The sequence below is a fragment of the Ictidomys tridecemlineatus genome, chromosome 4 (assembly GCF_052094955.1).
Source record: "Ictidomys tridecemlineatus isolate mIctTri1 chromosome 4, mIctTri1.hap1, whole genome shotgun sequence".
Classification (NCBI taxonomy): Eukaryota; Metazoa; Chordata; class Mammalia; order Rodentia; family Sciuridae; genus Ictidomys; species Ictidomys tridecemlineatus.
Window position 1 is genome coordinate 200,039,928 of NC_135480.1, and position 19,343 is coordinate 200,059,270.

The 19,343-nt window shown below is 54.8% G+C and overlaps 1 protein-coding gene across 3 annotated transcripts in view; it reads left to right on the forward strand.

The window, feature by feature from the left end:
- The first annotated feature begins 2,919 nt into the window (after positions 1-2,919).
- Positions 2,920-19,343, forward strand: part of Nek6 (NIMA related kinase 6) — a 73,435-nt gene continuing 57,011 nt past the window's right edge. Inside the window, exon 1 of one of the 3 annotated variants that reach the window (XM_078048183.1) lies at positions 2,920-3,049. The gene's annotated coding sequence lies outside the window, so the exon portion shown is untranslated. Of the gene's footprint in view, positions 3,050-3,452; positions 3,615-7,794; positions 7,817-19,343 lie in introns of those variants that run through there. The other 2 variants (XM_078048182.1, XM_078048184.1) reach the window with 2 other exon arrangements.

Sequence of the window (19,343 nt, forward strand, 5' to 3'; positions counted from 1 at the left end):
GTTGATCATCCAAACCAAAAGTGTTTTCAGAGTGAAAGGGGGTGCTGTGAATAGCCATATCTGGATAAGAACAAATGAGATCTCCTGGGAAAATTGGGACCCTATCAAAAGTCCCATCATCAGGAAGCTAGCAAGAAAACTTTAGGGACAAAGGCCTGCGAAGGATATGGTCTGACTCCAGATCTTGATGACTCTCTTTCTCCCGCGCTGCCCTGCCCCGCCCCTGACAACATCAGGTACCTTTGGGTGAATCCCATGCAAACCCTGGCTTCATGCACATCACCTGCCTCTTGCGTTTCCATCAATCGTGACTCCTACCAAGAGATGCCGTGAGCATAAATGTCTCCCACAGAACCGGGCACAGGGAAGGCATGCAGCAAGCTGTAGCCCCACCGCCCTCTGAAGTAGAGAAATAATGAAACAACACAAGCCTGATCCTGAAAGTCTTGGGGCTCAACAGAGACAGCCTTTCTTCCAGACCAGATTCACAGATGCCACCGTGGGAGGAGAGTGTCAGGCACCGTGCACAGGGAGATGGTGATTCTAATTCTGGGAGTCATTTTGCAAAACACCTCTTTGCAGTGACTCATTTTGGGATTCACTAAAAACTGCTTTTGAGTTAAAAACAAAAGTTGAGTGGGGCTCAGGTTGCCCTGCACCTTCCCCCAGCCCCAGCCAGTGGGGATACTGCAGGGAATTTGAGGTTCTTTTGGCAGACTGAACCTGATTCTCCCCCTCCCCCAGCATGTCACAGGGGCTGGGACCATCTGCATAGGACTCAGGCCACAGAGAAGGAAGTATGGGGCAAGAAGGAGGAAGGTCAGGAGAATGGGGTGGGGATGACTTCTCCCAGCCCTCCCCCTCAAGTCCTGACTGTGGAAGTCTAAAGGAACACTCCCACCATTCTGAATTAGAGTCCAAGGGGGAGGGGAGAGAGGCCTCTTTATACCCCTAATGCTCAGTAGTAGACGTCAGGTTGCCTGCAGCCAGATCTCCCTCTGCTGATTACCACTGGCCCTGTGTCCTGGGGCACGTTGCTTGACTTCTCTGAGCTTGTTTCTTTCTTTCTCTCTCTCTCTCTCTCTCTCTCTCTCTCTCTCTCTCTCTCTCTCTCTCTCTCTCTCCACCCCCTCTTTCTCTGGTACCCAGGATTGAACCCAGGGGCACTTAACTACTGAGCCACATGATGCCCAGCCCCTTTTTTACATTTTTTCGTTTAGAGACAGGGTCTCACTGAGTTGCTTAGGACCTTGCTAAATTGCTGAGGCTGGCTTTGAACTCACAATCCTCTTGCTTCAGCCTCCCGAGCCACTGGGATTACAGACATGTGGGATTATAGACATGATGGCGCATGATAGGCATGCGCCATCATGCCTGGCTGAGCCAGTTTCTTAACTGGAAAATAAGGATATTACAAATACTTGCCGTAGGGACTTGGTGAACCTAGGGAAGGGCTTTGCAAACAGTAGAGTGCTCTGCCGAGATGGGGCACCCCAGTCCTTCTCTTTCCAATGGTTTGCCACTGTTCCCAAAGTTCTTCCTAAGAGGAGTCTTGGGTTTCTTGCTTTGCAGCTTACCAGATGGTTCTCTGCACATGGGACCTGATCAACAAGCAGGCCTCTAGTTGCTTGCCTGAACTCCCTCATTTAGGCCACTGCTCAATTGTCCCCTCATGAGAGGCCTTTTCCTCATACCCCGTATGAAAAAGCAGACCTGGGCTCTCTGCCTTCTGTCCTGCTTGATTCTTTCCATTGAACTTATCCTCCTCGAAATGCCAGATATTTCCAGTGTCTTCTTCCCACTAGATTGAAGCCCCTGGAGTCTGGGCTGTGTTTGTTGGCTGTAGTATCCTAATGACTGGATGGTGCTTGGAGCCTAGAGGGGAGAATGAGTGAACCACTGGTGGCATGGATACAGCCAATGTCACGGATCCACTGGTAACACTGCCATACACTTCTCAGAACGTCCATCTCTTTCTGTTATTTACTTTTTGCATTGTTTATTCCTTTTCTTTGTTTCACTGTGGAGTGAACAGGAGTGCTCTACCATTGAGTTACCAGTATCCCCAGCCCTTTTTTATTTTGAGGCAAGTTCTCTAAGTTGCTGATACTGCCTTGAACTTGCAATTCTCCTGCCTGAGTCTTCCAAGTAGCTGGAATGACAGGTATGCACTAGCAATGTTTATTTCTTATATTTAACTTTTCATTCTATCTGACGTTTGCTTTGGTGAACATTATGTGAAGCAAGGGTATAAATGGACTCCAACTAAACAGCGAAACAATTTGCAGAACGATCCATTTCCTCCCTGTTGGTTTGTGACAGCTGCCTCTTCATCAAAAAGGGCTGGGACTAGGCTGGCTCCTCTGGGCTGTCTGCTGAACCCTTCTCAAACCAGAACTAAGCTCTTCATGAGGCCTGGGTGCTTAGTGATCAGGTAGGCAGGTGCTGGAATTAGACAATCTACAGCCACCTTCCAGATAAACCACTCACCATGTGGTGATTTGGGGCCAGAGAATGTGCTTTGCTAAGCTTCATTTCTAAGCCTCTTTAACATAATCTGTAAAATAGGCTCAGGGAGCATAATGCCTCCTTCATAGAGTGGCTGTGGGACTGGACACAAAAGGCAGGCAAAGTATGTAGCAGCAGGGTGATGTGATAGGTTGAGGCCAAGGTATTACAGATCAGAGTCAGCTAAAGCACATTCACTCAGTGGGCATCCACCCCCTGCCCAGCTCCTCTCTGTGGCCACTCTGGGCAGCTGGCAGGCGGCCAGTTTGCTTGGTTCCCCTGGCCCTCCTGGAGGGGAGAGCAGAATTTTGAATGTGCAGAAGCAGCAAGAGTGGAAAGAGGAACCGTCCCAATCAGAAGCACCCCCTGGGGGGTGTCTTTAGAAAGTGAAGCAGGGAACTTAACAGCCTGTGGGCCCCAAACAGACCGCTTCTTAGAGGGGGTGTTAAACATTGATTATTGCAGTTTTTTACTACTTCCAGAAACCTCTGCACTTTGACTCTCTTGGCCTGGGGGTCTACGGGAAGTGGAGGAGCTCCAGGTAAGACAACTGGTGCTTTGAGGGCAGGGAGCAAGGCCTTTACCACATCCGGATTCCCTGAAGCCTGCTTTGATGCCTGCATTCAGCCCATGCAAAAAAAAAAAAATTGCTTGTTGCTGGGCCAATTGTTAGCTGATGGGGACCCCGAGGTCGCACGAGAGGGGTCCACGAGTTGGCTGACTGCAGACCCTCATCCCAAGAGTGTCGAGTCCCCTAGCTGGGCCTCAGTCTCCCCAGCTTTGAAATGGGGAGGGGTCTTCGGCTGAACTAAACGCTCACTGCGCCACTCGCTTGGCGCAAAGGGTCGGGTGTCAGAGGGCGCAGCCCGGGCGCCCCCCGGAGCCTGCGTGGCGGTAGCGCGCACGAGCGCAGGGGGCGGCGCGGCCCCGCGGCGGGGAGGGGCGGGAGCGGGCGCGCGGGCGCGCGCAGGCGGCGGCGGCGGCGGAACCTAGAGGACGAGCGTGCGGCCGCGGCGCTGCCAACTCGTGTGGGACCCGCCGCTCCGGCCGGTCGCCCACTGTCCGCGCGCCGGTGCTCGGCCGGCAGCGGAGCCCACCGTGCGCCGGTGAGTGGCCTGGGGCCGGGGCCGGGCCGCACGGCTGGGGCAGGGGCGGGGGCCGGGCGCGGGCCGGGAGCTCAGCCGGGCCCGGTTTCGGCGCGTGGGCGCGCGCTCGGGGTGCCACGGGCGAGGGGAGTGCGCGCGTGAGGCCGCGGTGCGTGCGGACGCGCGAGGCTGCGTGTGTCGGCGGCGGAGCGAAAGTGGGTGGCGTGTCCGCCGGTCCTTGGGGGTGTGCGCGCGCGGGGGTGCGCCTCGGAGGGTCGGGCTGGGGAGTGTGGGTGGAAGAGCGGGCGACGGCGTGGCTCGCGTCCACCCACTTGTGGAGCGTTCACGGTGGGCCAGGGAGTGTGCGCAGCGCTGGACCAAGTGTGGGACTGAGCTGTGTGCCCACGTGTCTTCGTGTTCCCAGATGATTGTGTGCACACGTGTGAGCCTCTAAGAGCAAAAGTATGCCTGTGTGGATGTGAGTGTGTAATTTGCATTTGCAGTGTGAGAGGGTGAGCAGCCCCTGGCCTTGCACCCACCAGGCCTGTGTGCGTGATGTGCCCTGCCCTGGCCTCCATGACAGGAAGTCCAAGGAGAGGCCCAGGCCTCCTGACCAGGTGGGTGCGGGGGCCTGGTTTGGTGAACCAGGGCCAGAGGACAGACATGCAGAGTCCTGCTGAGCCTGGCACTGTGGAAACCTTAGAGCCAGCCCTTGGCAGGACCCTCCAAGGCTACATCGGCAAGGTGGGCATTATGAGGGCACCTTGTCCAGGCATCAGAGGACTGGGTCCAATTTTTCTAAATGCCTTCTGTGTTTCTGGCCTTGTTCTTGACTCTCTCCAGACAGGAAGTATTTTGACCCTCTCCCCAGACCTGGGGGTCTGATTCTAGGGAGACACTTATCTATGTATCTGAGGGCTTCTCTCTTCTGTCCTGCTGAATAGATTAAATTGGTCTGATTTATTTGTGCCAAGCCTGGGTCCAAGTGTGAGCCCCCAAGAACAATAAAAAATTGGCCACAGCAAGTTGGGGACACCATCTTCCAAGGGCTGCCCTTCCCGTTTTGACCAACAGGTTCTTGTTGGCTCACTCCTACTTTATAATTGTTGCAAATCTTCACAGCTGAAAGTCTTAATTGCTTTAAAGCAAACTTTAGAAACTTGAGAGCTCCCTAGATGCCCTGCATTTTCAAAATTCAGCTTGCCTTTCTGAGGGGAAAATGTAGTCTTAGGAGTTTGGAGCCTGGGCCACCGGACCTTGAAGGTACAGTGAAGAACTGTGTCACTAATGGAAGAAGAATTTCATTGAAAGAGACTCAGAGCCCGCTGGAAGAGCCTGCTCCCAACACTGTAGCTTAGGAGTGAACTTTGGACATCTTCTTTCAGCAAACAAAACCTGGAAGGAAACAAAAAGACCCACATACTTTTTCTTTTTTTTTTTTTTTGTCCAGAAAATGAAAAAAAAAAAAACCACCAAAAACTTACCTTCTGAGTTTGCTGGAAATGCTACCTCCCCCATCAAGGCCAGGCCCAGGCCCTCCCTGGATCCCCCACCCCCAAATAAAATATGCCTGTGGGGAGCCGTGGAATGAGTCACTGCCTGGCAGAGAGCCCCACGGCAAACGTTTGGGAAGGTTCTTGCCTAACTTCCCAGAAGAAAAGGCCCAGGATTTAAAATGGTCCCTGTGGTTTGTCAGCCTCTGCTGTCCTGTCTGCTTCGGAAATGACTAAAAAGTCATTTCTTTCTCCACAAAATCAAGTCTCCGACTTAAGCAGTGGCCAGGTTGGTCTGGATTCCGAGCTGTTCAGGTTTCCAGAAATGGAGTTTCTGGCTTTACCAGGTGGCATTTCTGGTGGAATTGAGCAGGAAAGGGGGGGGAGGAGACTCACTCATGGAGCACCTCTGGCGCTGGGAACAGTTTTGGGGGTCATTTCTGCTACAGAAAATGGCTTTTGATTTTATGCATGAGCAAATGGGTGTGTGGAGAGGTCAAGCCTGTGTCCTGGGACACAGAATCCTAGGTCACCTGCCTGACTTCACAGTCCTTCTTCTTTCTGTTGTACCCAGAGTGTGATATATGACTGCCACGGTGCATAGACTGGGACTGAGGATTTGAACACACATCTGCTCAATAAATTCTCACTGTGAAATAGAGGTTATTTTCTCCATTTTACAGATGAAAAAACTAAGGTGCTGAGACATGAACTGACTTGTATAATTTTGTTGAAGTAACACTAGGACTAACGGTCCCCATTTATTTAGGATATACCATAAGCCAGGCCTGTGTTCACAGCTTTAGGGGTCTTATTGTATTCCATCCGCTCGACAGCACTGTGGGATGGGGATTATCATAATACCCATTTCACAGATGAGGGAACCGCCGCGCAGGGAGATTACATAATGTGCCAAAGATCACATGCTAATATGCAATAGACCCTGGATTTGAACCCAGGCTTGTCTGAGCAGAGCTCATCGTCTTCCCACTGAACTTAGAAACTTGACAGGTTAAATAACTTGGTCCAGGTTATAAACTGGCAAATGGCCAAGTCAGGATTTGATCCCACGTCTCTGATTCCAGGGTTGAAGTTCTTAACCTTAAACCACATGTGGCTGCCTTCCTTGTGCTGTCCTACTCCAGCACGCTGCGAAGTCACTGGGTTAAGATAGGCCAGGGTTCCACAGGGATTGCTGGGCTCCAGACTTCTGGGAGAGGTCTTCACAAAGGTGCTGCTGGCCTTCCTTATCCCCTCTTGCACCTCTGGAGTGACCAACACCAGGATCAGAGCTTCTTCCCAAGAGAAGGGGCTGCAGTTCACACTTTTCTTTCCAAGTGCCAAGGATCGGTTTCATTAGGGAAGTGTCAAAACAATTGTCAAAAAGAGAACAGTGTTTCCTTCCTCTTCTCGGGTTGGACCAAGCAGGGGAGCTGGAGGGTGGAGCGGAGGCCCCTGGTGAATCATCCATCCCTGGTTAGATGCAGGTTGGCACCTCCAGGCTTGTTTGGGGACGAAGCCAGACATTACTCCAGGAAGAGCCCAGCATCCTGACCTGTGGGGACAGAGAGTTACCTGCACAGGGCTTCACTCTTTGTTCTGAGTGTGTGACAACATTTCTAGGAAGGCTTCTTGTCACTTGTCATTTCAGTCCTGGGCCCGTCTCTTTTCCTTCTCATTTTCATTCCTATCGGGGTTTCTGCTGGCCTGTGCTTGAGAGGAATGCTGTGTGTGAGGACGGGCCTGGGTAGGGCTGCACTGTGGCCCTGCCAGTGTCCTTGGTGTTGAAAGGGAAAGCCGTCTCTCCCCCTTCCAAGTATGTTCTGCAAATTGATGAACATTTGCAAATGGCTTCGGGATGCGTTAATTTAAGGTGTGAAATAATAGATCTTGTGCAAAGGCTCAGCCACATTTCTGGCATTGATGGATTTCTCTCCCGTCTGGCCTGTTATTTGGGGAGGTAAAAATAGGCCTTGTTTCTACATTTTTATCTTTTTTTTTCCTTTTTTGCTGACATCATTCCTAGGAAGTGGAGTGCACAGGCCATGGTAGCCTCCTAGGCCATCACCTGGAGACTCGGAGCCCTGGGGAGCAAGGGGACTTGTGAAATGAGGGGTTCACTTGGGGTGGTGTGAAGGGCTTGGAAGAGAGCAGGCAGGGAATGGCCAGGCTTAGCTGCAGGTCTGAGGCAGACTGTCGAGGGTCTCGGTGGCTTTTCCCTGCTCAGCCTTCTCATTTCCAACTCCTGGGGAACAGCAAGGTAGCTCTCTGGAAAATGTTAGTTGAAAGAGAAACAGGCCGGCAACTTCACCCATTGCTGTTGGAAATGGGTGACAGACATGTGGTTCTGTCCTTTGACCAAACCTGAATTAAACCAGTGGCCTCAGGCTCAGATTTGACGTCCAGACAGAGGTGACATTGGGGCACATCAGTTAGCGGTGTTATTTCCTGTGATGTTAACTTTTGGGAACTTGAGTGTGGTCTAGTATTTTGACATCGGTCCCTCTGACAGGACTTGCTTGTGTGAAAACAGACCCCCACACAGGCAGCTCTGTTGCCTCTAGTTCTGGATTTTTCCACAGATGGCTTCTCGTGTGGTCTGGTGGCAAAGGCTCTGGTCTTCCAGTCAGGCTTCTTGGCATCTCCTGGGCAGGATCCCAGTGCTCCCTAAACCCGCCACTCTGGAGCTGGGCTCTGCAGCTGACACAGGACGGGCGATGGGAATGGAAGGTGGGGCCTCTGCGTCTGAAATACATTCAGTTCCAACGGCCTGGAGGCCCTGAGCCACATGGAGCCGTTCTTTCTTTCTCTTAGACATCTGCTTGATGGTGACCTCATAGAAAGAAAAAAGGGGCTTTGTGTAGGAATTCCATAGAGTGTGAAGGAATCCTGACGGGAGGGGGAGGGAGGTGACCATGGGGAGCCTGCAGCGCCTGCATGTTCCCCAAATTGTTTAACCCTCACACTTCAAAATCGGCTTGACCCTGGAGAACAGAGACCATTTTAGGGGAAGTCCCTCGTCCCCAGTTGTAGTGGAGGCGATTGGGAGTGACCCTCAGATGTGGAGTCCCTCAGATGGGAATTTGTTCATGACCCCGTTTTCCAGTGCCTGCCCTCTCTGTTCTTTGTCCTCAAACCCTTTGAAATGGAGGTTTCTGGAAGAGTCCTGCAGAGGGAGGCAGCTCCTCTACCAGTGACCTCCAGCTCTGACCAGTCCAGGCTGCAGCCAGGAATTCAGGCTGTGGCCACCCAGAGAAGAGGTGCAGGACACCATCGGCGTGTATGTGTGGTAGACTTCCAGGGTCGGAAGGGTGCCTGCCCTATGGTGACCTCCTACAGAAGGGAAACTGAGGCCCCAGATGGGGAGGTGCTCACTCGGACCTGCCTCCGAAGAGCAAGTCATCCACCACCCCCAGCCTCAGTTTCCCCATCTGGAAAACGGGACCAGCATCCTAACCCCGTGAGGTTCTGGGGAAGGACTACATCAAACGATGCACGTGAAGCATCCCCTTGGCAGGGGTGCTTGGTGCCAGTCCCCGGTAAGATGTGGGAGGCATTTAATCACCAAGGACCCGCCCAGGGTGGCCCAGAAGGAAGGTCCAGGCTCTTTGCAAGACACACCTTTGGTCTGCACTGAGGTCCTGAACAGGCTGAAGGAGGGTGCCGGGGACCCCATCCAGACTCCTCCAAAGCACTTTCCTGTGATCGTGACCGCCCCCCCCAAAAAAGAGGGGAATGAGGCAGTGACAGTTTGGAAAGAGGCAAGATTCAAGTGTGGTTCTCGGGAAGTGTTTGGAAGTGAGTATTTGCTTTCTTCCCACCTCCGCCCGCCAAGGGGCGGAAAGTAAGTCCCCTAAGTTTTTGGTGTGGCGTTGGAGGGCCGCCCGAGGCCCCGGAGCGGTGTGGGCCATGCTGTGTCCTGAAGCCAGGCAGATGTGTTGTTAATTATTCACACAGCACCAGCCGCAGCAGAGGTCTGTGCTGACAGGAGCGTCTGTCACAGGCCTGGGTGGGGCCTGGGGACAGAAGTGAGAGGTCTGTCCCTCTTCTTCCTGCCCAGGGCCTCAGGGAAGGTCCACACAGCGAGGCCTGAGGGAGGCCCCCGTGTTCTGGGAGCCCTCCTGAGCCATTGGGTTCCCCCAGACTGGCTCTTCCTAAAGCAGAGGAGAGATCCTTGTCCCCTGGACGTGGCCACTCTCCTGAGGTGCCTTCTGTGGGAATTTGCCCAGCTTCTTACACCTGAGACCCCAGGTCGCTTGAGTGGTGGGGGGAGGGCCACAAGCTGTGGAGCCCACTCCCCACAGGTGAGCTCACCTGAGGGCTTTGCTGGCCACCTGCCACTCCCTCCTCCAGAAAATAGGCCAGTAACACCAGGCCCTTGATTCTCAGGCATAATTTGGGGTGATTTGCCTCAGAAGTCGACTTCAGGATTAGAATTCTGAAAAGTAAGGCACCTGGGATCAGAGCCTGCCCTGAAAGGCCACTAGGGACAAGAGACATGGGCTCCATGTGGGCGGGCAACCTCCCCTGCCTTCCTGCTCCCTGTTTCACATTGGTTTTGTCCAGGAGGTGTTTTAAGAGAAGGTGCTCCTAGGAAATACCCAGGATAGAGAAGCCCACGGAGCAGGTCAGTGGGCACCAGGGCCTGGGAAGAGGGGGAATGAGGAGCTGCGGCTCAAAGGTGTGGGTATCCTTTTGGGTGATGAAAATGCCTTGGAACTGGGTAGAGGTGGCATTGTGAATGTACCACAGGCCACTTTAGCATTGTTGATTTGGGAGCAGGGGATATAGCTCAGTGTAAGATTACTTGCCCAGCATGTGGGAGGCCCTGGGACCAATTCCCCAGGACTGCCAAAAAAAAGAAAAAGTCAACCGGGTGCAGTGGTGTACACCCGTAATCCCAGCGGCTCAGGAGGCTGAGTCAGGAGGAGCACAAGTTCAAAGTCAGCCTCAGCAACTTAGCAAGGCCCTAAGCAACGTGGTGAGACCTATCTGTAAATAAAATATAAAAAAAGGCTGGAGATGTGGCTCAGTGGTTAAGCACCCCTGGGTTCAATCCCAGGAAGGAAGGGAGGGAGGGAGGGAGGGAGGGAAGGTGGGTGTTATATTATATGTTATGTGAAAAGAAAAAATCTGATGCTTAAAAAAAAGAAAAGCCCAGAAGCTCCCCATTTTTCAGATGGGAACACCGAGGTGCAGAGTGAGACCATGACCAGCCTAAGCTCTCACATGCAGCCCATGTCTGCTCTGTGGAGTGAATGAAATCACTCCCAACTTTCAGGCCAAGATATCGTGGTACCTGGGCCTGGAATATGGGTGAAATAGAGCATCCATTGTCCCTTTGGCTGACTGAAATCTATTCTTTTAAGCAGCGGTGCCATGTTGGTCAGTAGGTTCATAGCTATTCATTCAGTCATTCAAGAAATGCACCTGTGGCTGGGGCTGTAGCTCCATGGTAGAGCACTTACCTGCCATCTGCAAGACTCTGGGTTCAATCCCTGGTAAAACACACGGAAGGAAGGAAGGAAGGGAGGGAGGGAGGGAGGGAGGGAGGGAGGGAGGAAATGCACCCACCTTCTGAGTCAGGCACTGCACAGAATTGGCACAGAGGCCTCTGACTGCCCCACCCCTTGGCCTCCCACCACCTGCTGGGGACAGAAGTTGAGTCAGAGGTTTGTGAATGCTTTGCGGGAGGTCTTTCTTTCTTTCTTTTTTGTTAAATATTTGTTTTTAAGTTTTAGGTGGATACAGTCTCTTTATTTTACATTTATGTGGTGCTGAGGATCGAATCCTGTGCCTCGTGCATGTTAGGCGAGTGCTCTACCACTGAGCCACAACTCCAGCCCTGCGGGGGGTATTTCTTGGGGCTCCTGCCTGGGGAAGTAGGAGTGAGGGGTGTCTACGCAGGGAGAGGTGAGGTGGGATAGACCACGAGAGGGCAGGATGAAAGGCAGGTAGACCACAGGGTGAGTGGGTGGGTTATTGTGGGCTGGGGTCTAGGCTGCTGGCAGACCCTGGGCAGCGCAAAGCCAGGAACTTCTCCTGCCTGCTTGGCCTTCCGGTGGCCCCTGTGTGTCAGGGGCTTGCTGCATGTCGTGTCCTGGCCTCACTTTTTTACATGAGTGAATGCACTTCTTCCTTCCACCAGTTCCGTGTCAGGGGTACCTTGTCAATATGCTCATTTTATAGAGGAGGATGCAGAGAAGCGGAGTCTGTTACCTTGAGGAAACCCACAGCATTCAGGGGGCCCTCTGAAGAGTCAGAGGACAGAGGCTGCCTTCTGGAGGTGCTGTGAGCTGGCAGCCAGGCCCGGAGCCTCCCAGGCAGCTGGAAGGAACGGCATGCACTGGGTCCTGTGCTTGGGGCACAGAGCATTACATCCGTTATCTGACTCCCCAAAGAGAACATAAGCTCCGCTGGGGTAAGACATGGTCTGTGGCCACAGTTGTATCCTCTCTGCCTAGCACTGTGCCTGGCACATAACAGGAGCTCAGTTAATTATCTGAAACTTTCTGAGCACCAGCATGATGACATGACCCTCAGAAATTGCAGATTTTAGAACAATTCTGATTTTGAATTTTCTGATTAGAAAAGTCTGTACAAATATCCCAAAATCCAAATGACTCCAAGCTCTGAAACACTGTGGTCCCAGGCATTTCAGAAAAGGAATCCTCAACCTGAGGGAGGAACCTGAGCCCAGAAGGCTGGTACCTGCCAGAGTCTCCTTCCTGTGCCCCTTCTTTGCAGAGGCAGCCCCTCCCTCACACAGGAGGGCTTGGGTGGCTGGAATGGTTGGGGGCCGTGTGTCCAAGCTGTTTTGTTTTTTCCGGGGCTGGGGATTGAACCCAAAAAGCTGCATTTTTGTTGGGCACGCTGTGGCGTCCGGAGGGTGTCCCTCTGTGAGGTTCTTAGGAAGGGGAAGGGGACGCGGCCGTGGGAGACCTCTGGGCAAGGTGTTATTATTAGAGATGAGCACCTGCCCCCTGGTCCCACCCCAGCATCTCAAGGAGAAGCAACCCCTTTCCTGGTGTGGCCTTGGCTGTCACCAGGCTGGGTGCCCAGACGGCAGCAGAAAGGGAGTGGAGGAGCCCACCCCAGGGCTTGGCCGCTGGAGTTGGTTCCCCGGGACCTCGGTGAGCTCCGTGCGCCTGACTCAGAGCCTGTGCATTTCCTTTGTCTCCTCCAGGAATTTTAGTGGCCTTTGTGTTTGCTTTAAATGCCAGCCTCCTCAGCCAGCCCAAGTGGAAATGAGGACTGTCTCATTTTTGTCTGTGCAGAGGCTGGGGGCGAGGGTGGGGACTGCCTGCTCCTGGAGCCAGCCTGGCGGTGACAGCAGGGCACTTGGGAAACATTCTATGGTTTTCTGTCAGGGTGATGAGCAGTGGGTGCTATGCCACCTGGGCTGGGCACTGGGGTCACTGCCAGGGGTGACACTTAGGTCCAGGTTCTTGGTGCTGTTTAGGAAGGAGCTGCTGATGGCCGCTGTGGGAAACATGGGGATCAGACGAGGTTCCTGTCTCTTCCTGGGGAAACTTGCAAAGAAAATACTTATCCTCCAAGCTAACGGCTCTCCCTTGCACACCCCGAGTCTTCCGACGTGGGTCACCTGCACAAGATGACCCCACTTTCGCCGTTCCCCTCAGGGCAGTGGTCTGTAAAAGTATTTGTTTTAGTGTCATTTGGGGACAGGAGAGACCATTGGATGATGCTCCTCGGTGCGTGGGAAGTTCCTGGAAGTCCCAGTAGCGTATGGGGCAGCATCTTTGAAATTGCGAGCTGCTGAAGACCCAGGACCTACGGCACTATGATGTGCTAATGTTAGCAATTGAGATATTTAATTTTGAAGAAAAATTGCTCTTCCTGCCCACCACGGGCACTGGAGGGCCTATATTTCCTCAGGAGGAATGAGAAATTGCACTGTGTAATTCGGACCTGCAGAGAGGGAGTCATTATCCCCCATTAATTTATTAGTTAATTAAGTTTTTTTTTTTAATCTGGTCACAGTTTTATCTGGCAATTCCTCCAGTTGCCATTCATCCAGCAGCAGACCCCCCTGTTCGTGGCCTGGTGCTGGGCACTGGGGATAGCGCAGAACAGGACGCAGATGTTGCTGAACTCCTACCGCCCGCAGCCACCTGGCTGTGGTGGCCACAGGGGGATCTCTTGGTTTAGGTGGTCCTTTACTGAGCACCTAATATGCACAGATCCATCAAGACATAGCAGTGAAAATGACGCGGGTCCTGGTGTTGGATGGTTCTTTGGATCCTGGCCCGCCGCTCGCTGTGATAAACCCGGTCAGCTCTTGCTCATGGGCCACGTGATAATGTCCCCAGAATGAACCAGAACCCATCCAGATGCCCCAGGAACCGACGTGAGCACAAGGCACCCCCTTCACACGTTGCGTCTCAGTTCAGCGTCTTGCCACCACCCAGCATTTTGAGACAGAATGTGAGATCTCGTGGTTGGCTAAATACATAAATATTTTATGTCTCGATATTCTGAAAATGAAGCCCGAATGCACGGCACTGCAGCACATCAGTGCTATAGATCATATGTTATAATAATCTGGTGACATGTTGTTTAAATATTTATGGACTGATGCGGCCTGACGGCGGGGGAGGGGCGTCTGGGAGCAGAGTCGCGGCAGACGCTGGAACGGAAGCTTCACGCGGGGCCTGGGTTTCTCATGGGATGTTTTGGGGCAGAAGTAATGACTGGCATTTATTGAGCACTTTCTGTGTACCACACCCTATATGCATATCATTTCATTTAATCCCCACGGCACCTGGAAAGGGTGGGACTCTTCAGTAATGCCAAGTCACAGATGGGAAACTGAGGCTGGGTCCCCAGACCCCTCAACTCTTGGGAGGCCCAGGATCAAGCCCAGGTTGACCTCAGCTCTCAGCCACTGTGCTGTCCATCTCTGCGGCCAGGGGGTTGCATTCAAAAGGCCCCCGCCCCCGCCAGGAGCACCTCTGTCCCATCGTAAGTGGACTTGCCAAATCACGGGGCAGTGTCTGGAAAACGTGGGGCAGGAGTAGAAGCCACGGGAATGAACCCTAACCCAGGAGGGCCATCACTCAATGGCATGGGGCACAGAAGAGCCACTGTGGCCGGAGCCCTGCACACAGTAGGTGCTCAGGAAATGGTGGTTCTCACCCTCCTACCTTTGTTTTCATTCTGGTTTTGCTCAGCCTTCTTCTCTCCCTGCGGGGCCCTGGCAGGAATCTAGGGGTGGCCCAGTGAATTAGGTAAGAGAGGCCCCGCTTGACCCAGCGGGCTCTGGCTGCGCAGCCGACCCAGTGCCCCTGCTGAACAAGCAACAGGCGCTCCGTCCCAAGCCAGCCTCCTGTAGTTACCACTCAGGGTCCCGGGAGCTCCTCCAGGTGGAGGCCTTGGTCAGCCGAGCATCACGAACCCCGCACCTGAACCAGCCTGGCCGCCAGACACACAGACGGCCACGGAACAGGCAAGGAACGAGACCCCAGGGTGGGGACGGTCTCACACCCAGCGACGTCCTCCACTTCTGCAGCAACTCAGAGGTGTTCTGAAGGTCCCTGGAGCCAGAGGGTCACGTAATGCCAGGCAGGACCAGCTGCGTCCTTCGCGTCCTTCGCAGGGGGCAGGAAGGGCTGGGAGCATGCTCCTCTTTTCCTTGAGGACCCTCCGCCTCCTCAGTGCTGCAGTTTGTTTTAGAGCCCGGTTCTCTTGGGCCTGTGGAAGCTCAGGGCAAGCACAAGCCCCTGTGGGGATGCGGGACCCCACCCTCCCACACCTGCACCCAGGTCCCTGCTGTGGGGGAGGTGGCAGTTGCTGGGAGAGGTATGCTGAGCACCACCTGGGGGGGCGGGACCACACAAGGGCAGGGCTCCAGACCTGGCCCCGGCTTCTTGGATCCACCAGATGTCACTCAAGAACACACTGAAAGACCCCATAGAGCTCGTCAGGCAGCGAGCACAGAGCGTGGCACCCCAAGCTCAGGCTCCCTCAGTGTCTCTGCTGTGGACACACTCGTGAAGCTGGCCCCAAAGGGAAGGAGCACAGAGCAAGGTCCCATTTTCAGTGCTGGGCATGTGTTGCGGCCAGATTTTATCGGGAGGGGAAGTCGGGCTGTTAAGCACTGTCCAACCTTGGCCCAGCAGCGACCACTACTCAGCCAGCACGTCCCCCTCCTCACACTGGGCCCCTCATGATAAGAACATGCTGTGGACCCAGCAGTCACACTGTGGCCAGATAGTATCCTACTGATAGGTCCATCGCCTTGGACTTCCTGCCTCTGAGTGACAAGGGTCAGAAACCAAATGACCAGGTTGCTGACCCATTCTCTGGACAGCTGCCAAGCAGGCGATGCCCTAGAGATAGGGGGCAAGGGAAGCTCGGATTCCACCAGCCCCCCTCACCGATCCCAGCCCTGAACTTGGGCGGGCAGTCACAAGGCGTAGATGTTCCATCAGCAAACACGGGAGGCTCGGGAGAGAGCGTGGTGCCTGCTGAGCACCAGGGACCTGGCCAGGCTGTGTTGTCTCCTCTGATCCTCGCGACAGCCTTGGGCCAGCTCCATTTTTCAGTTGAGAATAGGCGAGGCTCAGAGAAGGAAGCCACTGGTCCAAAGCCGTAAGCCACAGAGTTTGCACCCGGGTTTGAAGCAAGGCCCAGCTGGCCCCAAAAGCCTTGGCTGGACCGCTGTGGTCCCTGCTGCTGCGCTGGGGCAGGACGGGAGTCAGATCCCTGTGCTGCTGCCTGCCTGTTCCTGCCTCTGGGCGGTCACCCTCCTTCTTGGGCTATGGCCCTTGTTTCTCCTCCTGTAAACCCAGCTGCTCTGTGGCCATCCTCATTCCCAGAGAGGGAGGAGGCAGGTGGCGGGGTCAGATGAACCTGGACGCAGGTCACACCTCTGCCTTTTGCTCACCGTGTCCCCTGGGCTTCTCGCCTCCCACCGTGTTTTCTCATTTGTGGAGTGGGGGGGTCAGTGGGTTCCCGCCTCTGGGGGAGACTTCAGCAGTCGGTGGCTGCTGTTGTGTTGACCATCGTGTCGCTGGGTGGGGTGAGGACGGGGGCCTGGAGGTGCTTGTGATGCTCATACGCATCTCCCTGTGCTGGGACACGCGGAGGTCACTCAGGCCAGGGTGGCCCTCCCCTGGAATTCCCCCCCCCCCCTTGTTCAGCCATTCATTTATCTGACAGAGCCACGTACTGTTGAGAGACCCAGTAATGAGCCACGGGGACAAAGTCCCTGCCCTCACTGTGCCGCATTCTGGCTCATGAACAAGGAATGAGTCAGGGTGACTGGCCAGATGGTGGGGGACGCACCAGAGGGGAAAGCCATGTTGGGCACCTGCATGGGACAGCAGGGCAGGGCAGGGCAGGAAGGACTAGAGCTCCCTCGGTCTCTTCTCTTGTGGGGCCATTGCTGGAGATCAAACCTGCTGGCTTTCATGTAAGGTCCCAGCGCCCCTCAGGACCCGAGGAAGCTTGAATGCTTTTTAAGGGGTCTTTGAGAAAACGGCTTTCAGCTCAGAATGGGGAGGCTTATGTTAGAGGCCCAGAGAGGTTCCTCAGCTTGCTGGGATCACACAGCTCCAAGTGGCCAGACTCCCCGAGCCCTTGCTCAGTCTCTGTCCACCATGGCTACTCCCCACACCAACCCTGGCTCTCACCATCAGATGGACAGGCCTGAAGAACGGCTGGGCAGCTTGGCCCCTCACTGTGGGCATGTGTGGAGTGAACCCTTTGCATAGCTGTGTAATGGGCACCCATTCCATGGCGGAAATGCCTTCCACATGCCACTGATCTCAGGGTGGATTAAAGAAGTGACCGTGCTTGGGTGTGTGTGTTGGGGAAGGGGTGCGTGTCTGGCCCTTCTGGGGACTGACGGTGAGGGGGTGGGTCTCGTGGAAGGACTGCTTCCGGACCGCCATCCCAGTGTGGCAGACAGCCCTAAACGGCCGGGCGTTCTGCACCCGCAGCCCGGAGCTGGCGTTTAGACCCATTTATTTAAAGCGGGCGCCGGGAGGCTAAAGACCAGCTCTGCGCGCCTGCCGCCTCCCCGCAGCAGGGGAGCATAATCTTCCGGGCTTTCTTCCCATTTATGAGTTTTTTGTTGTTATATATTTGTAAAATGAGGCTTCTGCTGGCAAAAGCAGGTTTTAGCGAGTGCGGTGGCTCTTTCAAGACCTAATAAGGCCCCAAAGGATGGTGAGCTCCAGCAATGCTCCCCTCCCCCGGGCCCTGCTCCGTCCTGCCTCTCACACTTTGGGCACAGGCTACCATTTGTCTTGCTTCCCATTAATGGAATTGCTGCCATCACTTCTGCAGGACAAGATGGGCCCTTTGGAACTGCCTTGGGGACAGAGGCAGGATTGGCCGCCAAGCAGTTTGCTTACAGGAGGAAGGAAAGAAAAAAGTAAGCCTGCTCGAGAAAACTCTGGCCAAGGGTTGGTTCCTTGGGTGTTCAAGCTTTTAGGCAGTGGAGGAGAGGGACCCTTGCAGCCCCACCACCTGCTCACCACCCTGGCGGGCCACCCTGGGACAGGATGTGATGGCGTCCGTGCCTGATGGTTCTGAATGGGGCCTGTTCCCTATGCACTTCGGCCCTGCTGAGTGCAGAGAAGCGGGAGGAGGGGACCTAGCTTTTGAGGGGTACTCACATCTGTCCCCATTGTGCCTCTTTAGGGGATGCCTTAGGGAGGGGCTCTCTGTGGGCCTTTCCGTCCAGCTGCGTGTCAGCAACCTGCCCGGTCACATCCCAGTTCCATGTGCAAATGAGCTGACACCCAGGTCTCTGCTGTTATACAAGAGGCCACTCGGGTAGTGCCGGATGCCAGATGTTCCCTCCGGAGACCTGGTAGAATTTCAGGGTCTGGGACCCAGAAAATGAGGAGGTGTTGGGGAGCTGGCTTTACTCAGGCCACCTGCATCCTGCGTGCCCATTTGCTGCAAGGGGTGGCAATAATTGTCATCTTCAATGCCAGCTCTGATAGGTTGAGCATGGCTCCCTGCGATGCGGTGTTGAGAAGGCTTTGGAGACTGGGATTGATTAGCTATGTCTGCTGTGTGCCCAAGAATGAGGAGGGGGGCATGAATGGGGCCAGACCTGAGTTAATACAGTTCTTAACCCCAGCGTGGACTCAGGGGAACCAGCGTGCTTGGTTCTCATGACTAGTCGACCGTGGGCCTCACCACGCCATAGACTGTAGGAGGGGGAGACCATGAGCCCGGCACACAAATACCAGACAGAAGGACAAAGGCTCTAGGTCCCTTCCAGAGAGGAGATTCAGGTGCCCCCATATTAAAGCCAGGGCCCTTCCTTCCACGTCCTCCTATCTGCGGTCCTCATCTTTGAAGCAAAGGTTATGCTTCACTCATGGGCCCCTGGGGAGGGGCAACTGAGGAGATGGCGATCAAGGAGCCCAGAACTCGTGGGTAAGGGGTGGCATTCAGAAATGTCAGCTTCAGCTGCCTCGCTGCCCCACCTGCTGCCAGCACCTGCCAGGCCCATCCTCTGCTGTGCCGAGCCAGGCTCTCCTGTCCTGCAGGGACCGTCCTCGGTAGGTCTCCTTGACTGCGGGACACTGGAGGCTCCCACCGCCCGTGTGCTTCCTTCCCTCTGCACAGCCCCCACCCTGTGGGTCCCAGTGACGAGTCAGTCCCCTGGGCCAGGAGCCCCTCCAGGGCTGGGAGAGGCCCACTTTCTTCTCTGTTCCTGAAGCCCCGCCTGGTGCCTGGCCTGGGCAGATTTGGGTGACAGCTATGAGAGAAAGGGACAGGGCATCCCCATTTGTTCCTGGGGCCTTGTTTCCACCAGGCAGCCAAGTTATGGGCTCAGACATTGTGTCCAAACCTCAGGCCTCTTTGAGGGTAAACAGGTCAGCCCAACAGATGGCACCTGCCCCAGGTAGCAGAAGCCTGTGACTCACGTGCCCTTCGTGCCTGCTACGGCTGATCCTCCCAGGTAGCTGGGTTCGAGCCTGTGGATGGTGGGCACTGGAGCTCTGGGAGCTGGGCGGCTGCTGGGCACTGCAGATGTCAGGATGGAGGGCTGCCCTGGGGCAAGGGGGAGCGGGGACAGCCTGAGGGGAGCCGGAAGGCCCCAGTGCCTCTCCCTGGGCTCCTGCCTGGAGAGCCCTGAGTTGGGCTGTGGCTTAGAAAGAATGTCCCCTGTGGCTTTAATTTTAAATGCTCCAGAGTCTGGGGAGGATTTCCTGATGAGTGGTGGGTGATGGGTGGGATGAGGGGCCGTGGGGTAGGTTGCGGGGGG